Here is a 6,729-nt window from a genome sequence, read left to right on the forward strand (position 1 = left end):
CAGTATCATCTGTAAAAGGTGGGATTGTGGGTCACACTTTTACAAATAAAGCAGGTAAGAAAGGTTAAGACTTTTAGACTTTTCTACTGCGATTAACGTTTGGTTTTCATCACATTCTTATCAAATCTTTCCAAACCATGACCACAAGAGATTCTTTTTATTGTTGTTGTTGTTGTTGTTGTTGTTTTCAGTAAAATACATCAAAAGTCATTTTTAAAACGTGGGATGTGGGACAGAGTGCATCACTGCTTTGCTTTACTTGCAAACTTTTTTTTTTTGTCATTAAAATAAAATATAGAAATTTACCCACTGGGTATTTTTTCTTTCTCTTAGTTCCTCCCGAGACACCTCCTGTTTACCAGACTCAAAAATGGATGGTGCATTTCATGGTCAGGAGGACCCCCATTGCTATTCAGAGCTAGCATCTGGTGTAATTGCCATAATTAAAAACAGGTCAAATAAGCCTGCTGACTTGTTAGTGCCACTGCAATTTGCAACAAACAACTCCATTATAGGATCGATTGGAAGCCATGCAGGAGCGTCACAGCTTCTCTGGGGTTCCTTTTAACCACACCAGCGGGGCTCTGGCTGTGCAACACGAGGCAAAAATCTTTTCTACTTCGGAGAGGGGAAACTTTAATGCATACAAACTTATCAAAAGAATAAAGGATCTGTGTTATGAAAGATTAGTGTAAAACAAGCTATGTGACATGTAGGATGGTTGTAAATAAAGATAAGTCATAGTGTAACTGCAACCTTACATTTGTCAGATACAGTTTGTACTAAAACCCAAATTCCAAAAAAAGCTGGGATGCTGTGTAAAATTTGCATAAAATGTTTAAAATATAAAAAAAAGAATTTTCATTTCATGATCTATCAAACATTTTCATTTGGTGAAAGGTTTGGAATGCAGATATGGCCAGGTCAGTACACAGTCTCTTCTGCTGTTGTAATGGGTCCAGCATGTGGTTTCGTATTGTCTTGCTGAAATGTGGAAGGCCTTCCCTGCATAGTCTGGCTGGAAGCATATGTTGGTCTAAAATCTGTATATACCTCTTCAGCACTGATGGTATGGGGGTGCATTAGTGCCAGTTTCATAGGCACTAATGCACCCCCATACCATGAGACATGCTGGCTTTTTAACTGATCTTTAATGCAGGGTCCATATTTTTGAAAAACAGTTACAAATTTCAGATCATTGACCACAGAATAGGCAGCACGGTGGCACGGTGGATAGCATTGTTGCCGCACAGCAAGAAGGTCCTGAGTTTAATTCCAACACCAGGCCGGGGTCTTTCTGTGTGGAGTTTGCATGTTCTCCCCGTGTTTGCGTGGGTTCCCTCCGGGTACTCCGGCTTCCTCCCACCGTCCAAAGACATGCAGCTTGTGGGGATAGGTTAATTGGAAAATCCAAATTGTCACTGGGTGTGAATGTGAGTGCGAATGGTTGTCTGTCCCTATGTGTTAGCCCTGCGACAGACTGGCGACCTGTCCAGGGTGTACCCTGCCTCTCGCCCTATGACAGCTGCACTGTAAACCCCAACAGTCTACCTGACTTATAAAGTTTGTGGATATAACAATTAAAATTCCTCACAAAGTTGAAACAACTTAAAACTTTTCTGTTCGGTTAACGATTCAAACAGTTATAATTGTACATGGCTTAGAAGTTAAGAGTAAATACTGCTTTCTTAATTATGATTTTTGAGTAAATGTTTTTTTCCGAGCTCCGCATGTGGACGTCATGACGTCATGACGTCTTCTCTCTAACCTGAACGACGTTGACAGAAAATTCTGTTCAATATGGCTGCCCTTCTCGAGCGACTGGAGAACACATTTGGAGAAACTTGTAAGTAAAACGGAACCTTCGTTATGTTTATTTTTTCCGTAAAAAAGCAAGTATATTAATATGTTGCAGCCAATAACTTGTTTTCGAATGCGCTGTTGTGTTAAAAAGCACAGACCCAGGTGGTGAATAGTTGTTCGCGGTTGTTCGCGCTCTTTTTCAAACATAGATTATGTCGTCAGTTTTACAGTTTTAACCGATTAAAACACAGTTTTACGAAGAATCACACATAAAGAAAGGGTCTTAGTGATATTTTAACGACCCCTTGCCAACGCAAGAAAGTTGGCGTTTTTACAACAGCAGCCTCATTGTTCGGCAGGTTTTTGTTTTTTTTTCTTCTCATTAGCATCATTCAAAAGTGACTTAGCTAGCAGTGGCAACTTCTATCTAAAACAATTGAAATATAGCAAGGTGTTGTATATTTAGTGTGCTGATAAGGTTTTCAATATTTTTATTTTTTCTTCCAAGGCTGAAGGCCAAAGACAAAAAGACAGAAGAAAAAAAAATTCAGACTGCAATTAATTTCAGGTGGAGACAGTAAACACAGGTGAGTTGAAAGATCTATTGAAGAAACCATTCATTAAGTCCCTTAAGGTGAAGATTTCATATATTGATAATGATAAAATTAACACAAATTAAAGGTTTCACTGATAAACACACAATTTTTCCTTGCTTTGAACCCCATGTTCTATATAGATCACAGCTCTGATCTGGAGAACACTATTTTAAAATACTGTGTAGGGTTTTTGTCAAATGATTAAGAAACATACTCTCTGTCACAAGAGACAGAAAGGTTGTATCTTAAAAGAAAAGTCTCCAAAATTTAGTAGAGTCTGATGTCATGCAGTTTCATAAACATGTATTCTCCCCAAAGAATGACACCTGAAAACTTTGCGTTAAATGAACTTTTCTTTTCCCTTTTTAGGAGGCGCCTGATATCAACGTGAAACGCACTGCAGTACTTCGTGCCCTTCCTGTATACCTGCGGGAGGAGGACCCAGAATTCTTTTAGACATGTAATGTAAGTGTATTTTTGCATTACTTAAATTCTGCCAGTAAGATAAAATGCTATGGATTTTTTTAAATACAATTTAATACCCTAGCAGCTACCAAATTGTACAAACAAAATACCCTCTCTGTAGAAAACCCACACACACACAGGTCAGGAGCAGGGCACAGGCGTATCACAGCACTATGGCTATGCTGCAGGTGGCCCAAAAACCAGGCTGAAGTCAAGATTTAGTTTCTTTTTGAGATAAAGTCATGAAATAAAAAATTACTTTTTTTTTTAGAAAAATAATAAAAATACAAATTATGTAATGCAAGAAGCTAACACGTTAATGTACATTTTTCAAAAAAAGTAGAGTACCCTAACTCGTTACAAAGTAACCCACTACACTGCTGAATGTTTTGCTAGATTACAGGTCATGCTTGTCACATTCTCTCAAACCAACCTTACTTATTTAATTGGGGCGATCGTGGCTCAAGAGTTGGGAGTTCGCCTTGTAATCAGAAGGTTGCCGGTTCGAGCCCTGGCTCCGACAGTCTCGGTCGTTGTGTCCTTGGGCAAGACACTTCACCCGTTGCCTACTGGTGGTGGTCAGAGGGCCCGCTGGTGCCAGTGTCCGGCAGCCTCGCCTCTGTCAGTGCGCTGTCAATGTAGCTGCCATCACCAGTGTGTGAATGGGTGTGAATGTCTGGATGACTGAATGTGTAAAGCGCTATACAAATACAGGCCATTTACCATTGATACTGTGTCTATTCCAGGCGGACGCATTGGATGAGTCGACCCTCATTGACACTCCAGTTGCCCTTCTCACAGTGGTTACCGACGGCGCTTCCCAGTCCAGTCCATTTTACTTCCTCAAGCATGGCTGTTTTGGTGAAAGGCGACTAGGTGATGTGTGATATTCCCAGATTTGCAAATGCATTTGCTTTATTGTTTGGCTTGATCTATGCTCTGCATTTAGACTACCCCAGGAAGCTGGTTCACACATTTGCCTTAGTCCAAAATATCTTCATGGGGCTTGATGACGGCAAACCCCTGAAACCCCTGCCTACATGCTCTTAAGGAATATAAGGCAATGTTTGTTAGGACACGCACTCTGTTACTGAGCACTTTGTTTGAAGCACTTTAAGCACTTTAAGTTTACTACAGGCTTTGGGTGGATTTAACTCCATCAGTTTACCTAATTTTCCTATACTTGACTGCCTTATCTGGTTATTTGGAAGCTGATCATCTTTGTACCCATTTTAAAAAATTGTTTTTCATTTCTATTTAAAAAAAAGTGATTAGTATTTGACTTTTTGTTTTGCATTTTTGTGTATTTTGAGAAAGATGCAATTAGGACTGATGTCGTCCTTTGTGAGTTTATAAAAAGATAAATGTTCTACACAGAATTTATAATGCTCACTTTATGGTGCCGATGTCCATGTTAGTTGTTTTATAAAAACATTTGTGATGTTTTTAAATTTTCATGAAAAAATGTTAAATAAACAAAATGTAAAGTAACTGAATTTCCGTACTTTTTTTTTTTTTTAGTAGTCTACACTCACAACATAAATATCTTTTAATTAATAATCAGATAATTTGAGTTTAGGTTGTTTGCATTGTGTTGCATCAAAATAATAAACTACAAGAAACACAAAAATATTGAAATTAAAGTATACAGTCTTTGAGTAAAGCTCAATTAATAAAATATAAAATATAATTTAAAATTTTTAGGTTAACAATAAATACAAATTTTGAGTAGCCCATACTTAGAAGATATGAGTTTTTGTACTTAAATCTTTTGAGGTAATCAGTTTCCACAAAAGTTTTAAGTTCAGTCAACTTGTTCGGGTTTACAGTGTGGGATAGGCTCCAGCGCCCCCCGCGACCCTGAAAAGGATAAGCGGAAGCAAATGGATGGATGGATGACCACAGAATAGTTTCCCACTTTTCTCACATTGACATGTGGTTTCTTCTTTGCTTCATAGAGCTTTAACGTGCTTTACAGTTATGGTTGTTTTCATAGATAGCAAAAGTCTGAAGATCTGCATGACTGTTTAATGCATTGCTTCTTCAGAAATTTTCTCTGTTGATGTTATTCACTGCAGATGACGTGATATTTAAAGTCTTCAAGTTTTTGTTGAGAAACATCATTCTGAAACTCTCTATGATGCTCTTTTCATACCCACTCACGTTTCTGTTGCCATTTAACGTAAATTGTTGCAAAGGGTTCTTCCAAGTGTTTCTTTTTAGTAACACTTACTTTGCCAGCCTTTTTATGCCCCCTCCCAACATTTTTGAGACTTGTTGCGTTCGTAAAATTCAAAATGAGCTGATATTTTTTATTAAATTGTAAATGTCTCAGTTTAAACATTTGTTTTCCATGTAATGACTTGTTATGATTTGGTGCAAATCAAAAGACTCAAGACGCAAAAGAACATAAGAATTCATAAATCAGCCATCACCATCAGTGTTACAACGTAATCTTGATTATCCACAGCTTTAACAAAAAGGTACAGAAAAGGTGACTGTGACCTTATTTCACATTTCACTGAGTACTGAACTACAGACAGTGATCTTGGTTAGTGAATTTTCAAACAGCGGTGCCACTTACATAATGTACGCAAGGTAACCACATGCTTCTTGTCTCCAATTTCTTCTTTTATCAGTGTCATCTTCTGGCAGACACGAGAGTACATATGATGAATTTGAAACACATTATTACATTACAGATTATTCAGATTTTTTTTGTATTGAGGGTAATTCATTCATTTAGGTAATTCGTTAATGAAGAAGCAGCAGAGGAGCGGGTATACTGTATGAGCGTGCTGCCTATTGAACACACTGAATAATTCTCTCTCCGACTGGCAGCAAAGGCTAGTGTAAAAACATAAAAAATCTGGTTACTGACAATGTCTACTTGTCATGAGAAAGACTGGTTGGACTGAGCCATGCCTCAATTACAATAACTTTCATAAAACCTTAGAAGAAGAATTATAATGATGCGCAGGCTCCAAAAACATTTCTAAAGACCCAAGTGTTTATTACTCCATGATAAGATAAATTTGTCTCCCTTCAAGAGGACCGTGTGAAACACAAACAAAGGTGAAAGAAATCCTAAGATAAAAACACAGTTTGCAAAGTACCAGCTGGACCTTCCACAGTACTAGTGGGACAATTGTCATGGCCCCTGGTGTTCCGGTTCCTCGGTGACAGCTCACCTTTTCTATTTATTCCCTGCTCTTCTTGCTCCATCTTTCTCTACTTCTCTCCCTCGGTGAGCATGTGCGCTTTGTGCTCCGTATTTCCAGAGGCGAGGCTATTCCTGGTTTCCGCACACACGCACTGATTACTCACCCACTGCAATAAGAAGCCGGTCCTTCCGCTCATTCACTGCCAAATCGTTCCACCATTTATTATTATTACTATATTACTATTCAGGCTCCCTAGTGTTTTGACTCACAGTTAACTCCCTGTGCCCTGTTCCTCATACCTACCTGTGGACCTATGCTCTCCTCCTCTGTGCAGACTCTGCTCATGTGCCAGTATCAAATCTGTAACACTCTGATAGGTAATTCAGGAAATTACCTCGCTGCCCTCTGGCTCTCCACTCCGAACCTCTTGCTTCCCCCACTTCCCCTTCTTTGCAGACTTTTTTAGGTCTGTGACAAAATATTGTGTTTGTAGGAAAACAAGAAACTATTAGCAAACACTAATACCTTCACAGACCTTCACAGACATATTAGCAAACACTGAATTGTCTTTGAAACAATAAAGATTGATGGAGGGGGGGGGGATCAAACTGCTTTGCTACCCCAGGGCCTGAACGCCTTGCAGTGTGCAGGATAAATGAAGTTTCCCCTCCCTGCAGTGTGTGTCATTACTCAGAGTGTTA

General features: G+C 38.8%; 1 long non-coding RNA gene across 1 annotated transcript; it reads left to right on the top strand.

The window, feature by feature from the left end:
* Window positions 1-1,579: 1,579 nt before the first annotated feature.
* On the top strand, window positions 1,580-4,355 carry LOC309696215. The gene is made up of 4 exons (XR_014273385.1): window positions 1,580-1,846; window positions 2,312-2,390; window positions 2,769-2,864; window positions 3,611-4,355. It is a non-coding gene; the product is annotated as an uncharacterized lncRNA (long non-coding RNA).
* The last annotated feature ends 2,374 nt before the right edge of the window (window positions 4,356-6,729 follow it).

This window comes from Aulonocara stuartgranti (genome assembly GCF_965226115.1).
Source record: "Aulonocara stuartgranti genome assembly, chromosome: 19".
In the NCBI taxonomy this organism is placed as follows: Eukaryota; Metazoa; Chordata; class Actinopteri; order Cichliformes; family Cichlidae; genus Aulonocara; species Aulonocara stuartgranti.